The sequence below is a fragment of the Felis catus genome, chromosome B2, assembly GCF_018350175.1.
Source record: "Felis catus isolate Fca126 chromosome B2, F.catus_Fca126_mat1.0, whole genome shotgun sequence".
Lineage (NCBI taxonomy): Eukaryota > Metazoa > Chordata > Mammalia > Carnivora > Felidae > Felis > Felis catus.
In genome coordinates, this window is record NC_058372.1 from 142,681,230 (window position 1) to 142,692,731 (window position 11,502).

General features: G+C 43.1%; 1 long non-coding RNA gene across 5 annotated transcripts; it reads right to left on the reverse strand.

Annotated features, from left to right (window-relative positions):
* Nucleotides 1-617: 617 nt before the first annotated feature.
* Nucleotides 618-8,959, reverse strand: LOC102901180. Of its 5 annotated transcripts, none has more exons than XR_006598451.1 (5): nt 8,762-8,959; nt 2,927-3,401; nt 2,390-2,604; nt 1,249-1,375; nt 618-1,094 (listed from the first exon to the last, which is right to left on the reverse strand). It is a non-coding gene; the product is annotated as an uncharacterized LOC102901180 (long non-coding RNA). The 5 variants fall into 5 exon arrangements; XR_006598450.1 differs by having other exon boundaries at nt 618-1,097; XR_006598452.1 differs by lacking the exon at nt 2,390-2,604 and having other exon boundaries at nt 618-1,097; nt 8,762-8,955.
* Between the last annotated feature and the right edge of the window lie 2,543 nt (nt 8,960-11,502).

Genomic DNA, 11,502 nt, shown 5'->3' on the forward strand with positions numbered 1-11,502 from the left:
TCCCAGCCAGGGATCTTTCCAGGAAGTGATGTTGTAAAGTTTCTCTGAAGAAAATCTCTAGGGTTCTGGGACCTCTGCTTTCTGCAACAGGACATGTCACTGCAGAGGACCACACTGGGCATGGTCCCGCTAAATGCTCACCATGCATGGATCTCGGACGATGTTACATTTTGGTGGGGTTCTGAGCTGTGCAATCAGTGAGAGAAATACACTGAGGAGAAAACAATTTATTTGAGACTCTTTGCGGTTAAGTTTTTCTAAAGCAAGGAGATTATTTACCTCTGCTAAGTTCAGAGACTAGGTTTGGGTGACCTAAGGTTCTGGAAAAGCAACAAGAGACTGAAAGCACCTTGAAAATTATTCAAGCTTAACGGAAAAGATCATAAATTGTTTTTAAAAAATCCATAAGACAGAACAATAATAAACCCCGAGGTAACTGAAGGACAAGGACTTTGCCAAAATGAGAAATATATTTGTGTGTGTGTGTGTGTGTGTGTGTGTATACACACTTTCCTCTTAAGAAAATGACTTGTATGGCAACACAAAGCACATGAAAATATAAAGTTCTCTGATAAAGGTAAATACATAGACAAATACATAATCCCGTAATATTGGAATGGTGGTGCATAAATCACTTTTAATTTTGGTGTAGGATTCAAAGGATAAAAGCCCAAAATACAAACTATACCCCCCGTGTTAATGGATACAAAATATAAAAAGATGTTATTTGTGACATCAGTAACGAAATTGGTGTTGGAGAGGATGTAAAAGAGTAGAGTTTCTGTATGTGATCATGGACATTTCTTGATTTCAGTTCCCCAACATCCTTTCCCCGTTCTTCCAGTAACAGAACCAGTGCTTGCCTTGTTCCATCATTGGCCCATGTGGTTTGCTGAGCTGCCTTGAACCCCAGCTCTGAGTTTGGACATGTGTCTCAGAATGGCCAGTGAGGAGGTGGAATCCCCCTGTCCACAGTGACTGGTTTCAGCAGAGATCTTCAATTCTTTCAGCGGGACTCAATTCCATTTTTTGTTTGTCGATTTAACTCTTGGGAGACAGAGATGGACTTCAGCTATTCAGATATCTGCTCGACCCTGCTGAAAATGAAGTAAAAATGGAAGAAAGCATACCCAAGAGAAGAGAGGTTGGGGTCCAAATGACATTATTTGAACTCCTGGGTCCAGCTTGGCCAACCCCCCTGAAGTTTTCAGTTAAGCAAGCTAAGAGATTCTCTTTTCTTTCCCTCACCTGTTTGAGCTGGGTTTTCTGTCACTCACAAGCGACACTCAGAGTGGTATACCTTTACAATTCAGCTAATTGTAGATCCTTGTGACTGACCGTAACCTGGATGTGAATTTGGAGTATCAAACAGCCCCTGAAACATCAAGACATACAGAGCATTTCTGCAGGCCTCTTTTTAATTCCAAACTGGGATATGTCAGTAATAGGTCCCTCATATCACCTGTCATCAGCTCTGACCCCTTCATCTGCCTTAATTTCTCCGTCCCACTTAATGTTACTGGACATAAAAGTACATCATTACTTGTTTATATATTTATGGTCTGTTTCACTTGCTAGAATGCAAACTCCATGAAGGCAGGCACTTGGCCTGCGGTGTGCTCTGCTGTTTCCCCAAGGTCAAGGACACTGCCTGGCACCAACTATAAATATCAGTTGAATGAACGAATGCATGAGTGAGTGACTTTGGCTTCTCATATCATTCTCCCTATATGATTAGCTCTGGAGTCAATTGCTGGCGTCCAAACAAACAGTGACCTAGAGAGCAAAAGAGACTACTGTCCACTAGCAGGCCACCTGCAAAGCCACCTCTCCTCTCAGGAAGGGACATCTCTTGTTAGCTAATTACATAACAAGAAACTCTACTTTCTATAAATTCTGAATGCAGTGGGTGAATGAATGAGCCACGTGGGTGGCTTAGTTGGTTAAGCATCTGACTTTTGATCTCGGCTCAGGTCTTGAGCTCATGGTCATGAGCTCAAGCCCCAAGTTGGACTCCATGCTGGGTGTGAAGCCTACTAAAAAACAAAAATAAGAAAGAAGGAAAGAAGGAAGCAAGGAAGGAAGGAAGGAAGGGAGGGGTGCCTGGGTGGCGTAGTCGGTTGAACATCTGACTTTGGCTCAGGTCATGATCTCACAGTTCATGGGATTGAGCCCAGAGTCAGGCTCTGCACTGACAGCAAGGAGCTTGTTTAGGACTCTCTCTCCCCCTCTCTTTCTGCCCCTCCCTGCCCCTCAAAAATAAATAAATAAACTTTAAAAAGAAAGAAAGAAAGCAGATACCATAAAATAGCTTTACTTGCTAATATACTGAGAACTTAATTGGACCTGACAGTTTAAAAATATATCAGAGGAAAACATTTTGACTAACCTGAGCCATTTTGTCCAATGGGGTCAGAAGAGAAGTAGGTAGTAATAAATTATGCTTATAGGGGCGCCTGGGTGGCTCAGCCGGTTAAGTGTCTGACTTCGGCTCCGGTCATGATCTCACAGTTAGAAAGTCTGCCTTGAACGGGCTAACAGTTTTGATTTCCATCCCAATTTCCATGTTGTTTAGAGAGCTGCGTTATAAATACTCCAAAATAGCTGAAAGGTTGAACCTGTATTTTAGGATTCTGAATTCCCTGTCCACTCCAAGTTCTTAAGTATTTTAATAGGGAATTGGTTTATTTGTATTTTTAAGAAAGCCAGGAATCAAGGAGGATATACTGAAAAGTCAGGTGATTTAGGGAATATGAGTTCCTCTCCTGAGGGAACTCAGTGGCCAAAGACCAACTACAAAGTAAAAACATAATTACACCCCGGGAGAAAGGCCCTGGCCAAGGGAGGAAGGGAGGGAAATACAAAGAAATGACAAGAGCGGAAGGGGCATTCTCAGGCAAGCTGACAAAGGAAGCAGTTAGCTCACGTTTTCTAAAGGTGAGGAAAGACGAATGCCCAACTATTTGTTCTGCTGTTAGGTAAACTGTAATTCAATCTTGGTTTTTTTCAGGGTGTTTCCTTCTCCGATCGTGATTCTCATTAAAATGTAGAGGCTTGGGGTGATTGTGTTAAGTCTTACATTTTCCATTTGTTGTGAGAGGTTGATAGCATCTTGAACCCTCCTTGGGTAGCACTTACGTTGCTGCACGGCGACTCTGGTTTATACCCTTGTGCGCACAGTAGATCACCACGTCCTCCGGGGCTGGGCCGCTAGACTCAGAATGCTCTTCGCACCAGCACAAACCAATGAACATTTGGTAGATCAGTTCTGGAGCAGATGCACTTTTGCTTTACAGTCCTTCAAACTCATTCAGTATGCAATCAGTTTAAATTAAATTCAGAAGGCTTGGAGAATTCTCAGTCTGGCAATGAAATCGATTAACTTGGCGACTGGTGTCTGACTGTTTAAAAATGAGGGGATTAGAATTACTTAAAATCTCTCTAAACATGTGTGAGAGGTTTTTTTAGCGAATAGACAATTAAGTAAATATTCAGAAAATGTACTCAAAGCCATAGGAGGAAGCTGATTTCCAGAGATAAGGAGCTTTTTAATACTAACCAACTTGGCAAAAAGTTTGTTTCTACAATGATGCTCAAATCTGTACTGTGTTCATACTCACTAATACTTTACTATTTTTCAAATACGATAGCTTGCTTCCCAAATTGGAAATTCTAGGGGTCAGTACTGACCCACTCACTCACTTATTCATTGATTCATTCAGACAATATTTGTTGAGCCCCAATCATGTACCCAAACGCCGAAGATACTATAGTGAATGGACATAGACATGCTTTCATAGCGCTTAAAACTGCACCAATAAATTCAAAAATCTCAACTATGATAAGGAGGTAGATGTACCCGGTGCTGGAGAGGACCATGTGAGATTTGCCCTAAGTTGGGTATTTAAGGAAAGTTCTCTAGGAGCGATGATGGATGAATGAACAAGATCTGGAGGGAGGTAGATTGACCAGGTCAAGAGAGGAGGGAAGGGGGGTTCAGGCAGAAGGAGCAGCAAACCCAGGTTCTTGTGGGGGAGTAAGGTCAGCATAGCTGACCCAGGAGGCCATGCCAGCGTATACACCATTTTAGGGGGGTATGCTCATGTTTGGAAAACGGGAAATCACTGAAATGCTTTAAGCCAGAGAGGAGTGAGGTGGTTCGAGCTGTGGTAAGACCTGATTTGTCTTCCCAAAGACTCTGATCCTGTGTGCCGGAAGGATTGGAGGGTGGCTAGACTGGATGGGGAGTTAGGTGAGAAGGGCAGTTGGCCGGATGCTAAAGGAGGTCTAATGTTGCCCCTCACCCCACAGAGAATGACTCCTCCTTAGCCAGAGTCAGGGTTCTGACACAGATTAAAATAAACCTGAAAACCTATTTCCTGACCAACAAGGAAATGGAACACCAGCCACACTGAACCTAGATGGTGTTTTTAAGTTGTTTTTTTTTTAAAGTAAACTCTACCCCCAACATGGGGCTCATACTCACAATCCCTCACAATGCTGAGATCAAGAGTCAGTCACAGGCTGTACCAACTGAGCCAGTCAAGTACCCCTGATTGTCTGATTTTTAAAGTAGGCTCCACACCCAATGTGGAGCTTGAACTCATGACCCTGTGATCAAGAGTCACGTGCTCTATGGACTGAGCCAGCCAGGCACCCCAACCCAAATGAGTTTTTAATGTAATTGTTACCCCTCCAAAGCCTTTGAGCTTCTTAAGGACAGGAAATGTAAATTATTCATCATTGTATCTTAAGGCCTAAATACCATCAACAGATTATATAGCTGTCAGGTACAGAAAGGAAGCATGGCATGATAGCTTGCTAGGACTACTGTGACACACTACCTGCTTAAGTGACAGACATTTATTTATTTATTTTTTAATGTTATTTGTTTTGAGAGAGAGCGGGAGTGGAGGAGGGCAGGGGGCGGGGAGGGGAGAGAGAAAGGGAGAGAGAGAATCTTAAGCAGGCTCCACACTCAGCACAGAGCCTGATGTGGGGCTTCATCCCATGACCCTGGGGTCTTGACCCGAACTGAAATCAAGAGTCTGACACTCGGGGCGCCTGGGTGGCGCAGTCAGTTAAGCGTCCGACTTCAGCCAGGTCACGATCTCGCGGTCCGGGAGTTCGAGCCCCGCGTCGGGCTCTGGGCTGATGGCTCAGAGCCTGGAGCCTGTTTCCGATTCTGTGTCTCCCTCTTTCTCTGCCCCTCCCCCGTTCATGCTCTGTCTCTCTCTGTCCCAAAAATAAATAAACGTTGAAAAAAAAAATTTAAAAAAGAGTACGACACTCAACCACTGAATCACCCAGGTGCCCCAACAGACATTTATTTTCCCACAATTCTGGAGGCTAGAAGTCTTAGCTTAAGGTGTCAGTGGAATTGGTTCCTTCTGAGGGCTGAAGGAAGGACCTGTTCTAGGCCTCCCTCATGGCTTGTAAATGTGTCTTTACACCATCTTCTTTTGCGTGTGTCTCTGGGTCCAAATTTCCCCCTTTTATAACACAGTTATATCGGATTAGAGCCCACCCTAAACACCTCATTTTAAATTTGGTTACCTTTATAAGGACCCTACCTCCAAATAAGGTCACATTTGGGGTAATGCAACTCAACTGATAACACATGGGGCTGTGGGATTTGGTAGCTGACCTGTGTTCTAGAGGACTCCATTTATCAAGGCAGCTTTTGCTTGTTCCATTTAATAGTGCTGACTCCTTCATGTGCCAGGCTCCAGAAAGCAGACTTCAGACTGGGTAGAGCAGAGCAGGGAGATTGCCTTTTCCTGGTCTCTTCAAAGCTTATGCCATTTTCTTGAAAAAGTCCGACCAAAGCAGATAGATTTTCCAAACTGTTATCTGTTGAATTGTGCCCCTCCACCTCAAATTCGTATACTAAAGCCCTAACCCTCAGGACATCTGAATGTGATTGTATTTGGAGATAGGGTCTTTAAAGAGGTAAATAAGTTAAAATGAAGTCATTAGTGTGGACCTAATCCAGTATGACCAGTGTCCTTACAAGAAGAGGAAATTTGGACACAGACACGCACGGAAGGAAGACCAAGGAAGACATGGGGAGAAGGAGGCCATCTGCAAGCTGGCGAGAGAGGCCTCAGGAGAAGCCAGCGCTGTTGACACTTTGATTTGGGGCTTCTATCCTCCAGGATGGTGAGAAAATAAATGTCTGTTATTGAAGGCACCTCGTCTGTGGATTTTGTTATGGTGTTTCTAGCAACCGACACACAAACCAAACCGGCCAACGGTGATTCTCAAAACCCAGTTTCACTTGATAACTCCTTCCCATGATTCACTTCTTATTAACAAGTAATGTTTCCTGAGTGCTTACCTGGTGTGTCAGGCACTATGCTGGAGTGCTGTCAATGTTGTCTTATTTAATCTGTACAAACCCCTAGACGTGAGGACTATTATGATCTTAATTTGTATGCAGAAGAAACCTGAGCATAAAAGAGATCAAGTAACTTGCCTGAGGTTATCCAGTAGGAAGGGTACAGAGTCTGGGGTCTCCAAGACTGTGCCCTTAGCCTCTGAGCACTTTGTGCCAACCTGAGGACCATTCTGGAAGGAGGTAGAGCTTCACTGCACCATAGAGTTTACAGGCACAGCTGAGACATCTGGGTGTTTAGCTGATGAAGAGAGTGAATTACCCCTTACAACTACTTTCCCTCATTAATAAGAAAATAAACAACCTGACTGAAACATCGGCCAAAACCTTTACAGACATCTCACAAAGAAGATACAAGCATGTGAAAAGATACTGCACATCCTCTGTCATCAGGAACACGCAGCAGATTAAAATAAAAATGAGGACCACCACACTCCTGTTAGAATGGCCAAAATCTAAAACATTGACAACACCAAATGCTGGTGAGGCTATGGAGCGACAGGAACTCTCAGTCATTGCTGGTGGGTATGCAAAATGGTACAACCACTTTGGAAGACAGCTAGGCAGTTTCTTAGAAAACTAAACATACTTTTACCATATGGTTCAGCAATCAGATTCCTTGATATTTACCCCAATGAGCTGTAAACTCATGTCTACACAAAGCCCATTACACGAACATTTATAGCAGCTTTATTTTATTCAAAACCGGCACAATGTGGAAGCAACCGAGATGCCCTTCAGTAGGTGAATACAGGTTAGTACAACAAGGCAATAGAATATTATACAGCACTGAAAATAAATCAGCCATCAAACCATGAAAGGATGCAGAGAAAATGTTAAAGCATATTACTAAGTGAAATAAGATAATCTGAAAAGGCTACATACTATATGATTCCAACTATATGACATTTTGGAAAAGGCAAAATTATAGAAGCAGTAAAAGGGTTAGTGGTTGCCCGGGGTTGGAGGGAGGGAGGGATGAATAAGTAGAGCACAGAGGACTTTTAGAGCAGTGAGACTGCTCTGTATGCTACTATAATGGTGGATACATGTCATTATACATTTATCCGAACCCATAAAATGTACAACACCAAGAGTGAACCCTGATGTAAACTATGGACTTTGGATGATGACAGTGTGTCCATGTAGGTTCATCCACTGCAACAAATGTCCCATTCTGGTGGGGGTTGCTGACAACGGGGGAGGCTGTGCGTATGTGTGGGTAAAGGGTATATAGGAATTCTCTGTGCATTCACCTCAATTTTTCTGTGAGCCTAAAACTGCTCTAAAAACTAACACCTTAAAAAAAGAGAAGAAAGTACTCCCCTAGCCTTTTGGGTCAGCTTGTGACTCTAGATCATTCTTAGTTCTTGCAGAAATCATCAGCCCTCCATGAACAGTCTTAAGACTATACCAACATTTCAGGGCTGGAATTAAATATTTTGCCTTTGCTATTATCACACGTCATTAGACTCCTATTATTACTGATCTTAAGCAGAGGAAAGAAGATTGGAAGAAAATGACAAGTCATAAAATCACAAAGAAATTGGGGGAATATGTCTTTCATGACTAAAGCTGCATGTATTCGTATTAATGCCACAGTGGTGTCCCTGGTTTTTTTTCACACAAGAGAACATTTACAAAAAGAAGGAGCATAACCTGAGTGAGATATACAGACCTCTCCCTCCTACTCAGGTCATCAGTTAGCATCAGACGTTGAAGACCTGGGGTGCCTGGGTGGCTCATTTAATAAATGTCTGTTGGGGTGCCTGAATGGTTCAGTGGTCTGAGTGTCAGACTCTTGGTTTTGGCTCAGGTCATGATCTCACGGTCCATGCTCTCATGGTTTGTGGGTTCGAGCCCCGCATCAGGTGCTGTGCTGACAGCAAGGAGCCTACTTGGGATTCTCTCTCTTGCTCCCTCTCGCTCTCTGCCCATCCCCCACTCATACCATGTCGGTCTCTCTCAAACAAATAGATAAACTTAAAAAAAAAAGTTGAAGACCTCGAAGACCTTGGATGCTGATGGGAAAAAGACATGTTAAATGTCTTTCAGAACAGATAATAAGTGGGATGGGGTAACATGTTGGAGAATATTGAGTTTTTCTTGAATGTAAAACTGCTTACATTGCTAGAGATGCTTTACTCCTGTTTTTGCATCTAATTGCTGAACTGCTGGAATTTGCATTTTCCCACAATCAATGCCCCGCTGCTGGCTGCAACATGTATTGAGAAACAAGTAATCATGCTCTGTGATGAGATAGCCCTTGTGAACAGCTATTGTCCCTCCCCAGCAGTGTCTGCCACCACTCAGAGGCACTTGAGGTATCGTGGGGGAAAGAAGGCAAGTGGGATTTCTCCATACCTGGAAGGGTTAAGCGTTGAGTCAATCTACAGCAAATGGCACACCCAGTTTGAGGTCCGTGAGGGTGAAGTAATTTATCTGTGAGTCATCACTGAATACACTCTGTTCTATAGAATGTTGGTTAGCAACTTGCTTGCAAACATTCTGTCCAATGGTTCTGTTATACAGCACGTATGAAAGGAGGTAAGTTGCCCATTGTGACTTAGCATTTGGCAATGAAATAAAGCTGGCATCGATGGGCATGGGTTTTCACCAATGGATTTAAGGTCTGAAGAGAAGTGCTGGGTTGCAAGACTCCATTTTCACTCTAAGCATGAAAGTCAGAGAAGGACTTTGGTGCCTGTGGCTAAGGGGGAGAAGAGTGACTCTCCTGGGAAACTGTCAGTATGGAAAACAAAACAAAACAAGACAAAACAGAAAAGGAACTCAGCCCAATGGTCCTCTTGTTTTATTGTATTGTGGCTTTTTCAGAGGCTCTGACTACATGATTAAATTCTTAGCTGTTTTCAAAACTTCATACTGATTAGTGTTTTTAAGACAGAACCTTAAAACTCAGTTCTCCCAACCCCAGATCCTATCAAAAGAGCCCTGTATTTGTCAGTCAGGAGGAATGAGCAGGCAAGAGGGCGAGGCTGTGTGTGTCCATGGCTGGAAGAAAGGTGTGCTGTTTTGTTGCTAGGCAATAGGCTTTATGTGACAACAATTCCTTTTCTCTGAACAACCGGGGTGCTCTTTTTGGTTTCATGAAAGCCGTGCATTTTTTTGGTACAAGAAGTACACGTGGCGGTACCTGGGTGGCTCCGTTGGTTAAGCCTCCAACTTCGGCTCTGGTCATGATCTCGCATCTCGTGGGTTCGAGCCCCACGTCAGGCTCTGTGCTGATGGCTTGGAGCCCGGAGCCTGCTTCGGATTCTGTGTCTCTCTCTCTCTCTGGCCCTCCCCTGCTCACACTCTGTCTCTGTCTCTCTCTCTCTCAAACACAAATAAACATTAAAAAAAAAAAAAGAAGTACATGTAGAGTTTACAGTAATTTGTCATATGATAGTGTTTACGAAAGGGAATGCGAATCTACTTTTGAATTCTTTGATTTGCTTCCTTCCCATTGCCACCTGAGAAATCACTTGCTTCAGGGAGACACGATTCTTTCCTTTTCTCAGCTGAGGACCCTTGTCTGGTTTGTCTGGATGTGGTTTGTGTGATTGCCATTCTCTCCAAGCCTCTAAACTCTCCCAGGTGAATAGTGAATGGGCCTCTGAGCTTCTCAATCGAGAGAACATCTTCACATTTGGAAATGTTGTTGGATTTGATGTTATAATTTCAAACTAGTTAGCTAATCCTGACGCGAACATGTTACGGTATCTTCTCTATTTCTTCTTCTTTTATTGATTCTGAATATAGCACGTGTAGGTTGTGTACTGGTTACAGTCTTCCCAAGATAGGGCCCTAGATCTCTTGCATCCTTACAGCCTTAAAGCATCTGACATAGAACTTGGCATGTAGTAGATGCTTCATAAATGCTCATTGAATGGAAGAATGGATGGAAGCACAAAGATTAATATAGCGTTGCATTTTCCTAATACATGGATTTCAAATAGATCCAAGGCAGGTTCTGCAAATGAAGTGGTGATTGGCCTTATAGGTATTATAAAAAGAGACAAAAATTTAGATGCCCTTAATTTAGAGACGTGTCCTTCCTCTGAATGTAAAAGTCATATGTTTCATATAGAAATAGCAACCAGACACGCTTGGGTATAGATTCAGAATGCTAGAATGCTGATACTCTTGTAATCTTAGGAGACCATCAAGATACTTTGAAACATGGAAAGTACATAGACTTGAGAACCAGCTCACAGGTTCAATATCTTTTCCCAAGATATTGTATTCTCCTAGAGCAAAGTTAGGCCTTTGCTACCACACTACAACGTACTCTGAAAATGTTTCCCCACTAATAGGAAGTGACGTGTCCCGGGCATTCTTTTCTTTTTGATGGTGGATGAGGGGCACCTGGGTGGCTCAGTGGGTTAAGTGTCAGACTTTTGGTTTCAGCTCAGGTCGTGATCTCCTGGTTCATGAGATTAAGCCTCGCACTGGGCTCTGTGCTGGCAGTGTGGAGCCTGCTTGGGATTCTCTCTCTCTCTCTCTCTCTCTCTCTCTCTCTCTCTGCTGTCCCCACACACGTGCTCTCTCTCTCTCTCAAAATAAATAAATAAACTGGGGCACCTGGATGGCTCAGTCAGTTGGATGTCTGACTTTGGCTCAGGTCACGATCTCATGGTCTGGGGGTTTGAGCCCCGTGTCAGGCTCTGTGCTGACAGCTCAGAGCTTGGAGCCTGCTTTGGATTCTTTGGATTCTGTGTTCTCCCTCTCTCTCTCTCTGACCCTCCCCCACTTATGCTCTGTCTCTGTCTCTCTCTCTCTCTTTCAAAAATAAAATAATAAATAAATAAATAAATACACTTAAAAAAGAAAAATCTTTGGATGAGCTTTGTCTCCTGGGTTGAGAAGATTAAAATATTTCCCCTACCCCATCCCTGCCACACTCTGGAACATTGATTTTTGTTCCCAAAGAATAATGGTTAATATTCATCAAGTGCTTGCTATGTGCTAACCACTCTTCTAAGCTCTTTACATGGATTAATCCCTTAATCCTCACAACAATCCTGTGAGGTGGGTGCTATTATTGTCCTTTTTTTAAAAAAAAAAAAGTTTTTTGAATGTTTTTATTTATTTTTGAGAGACAG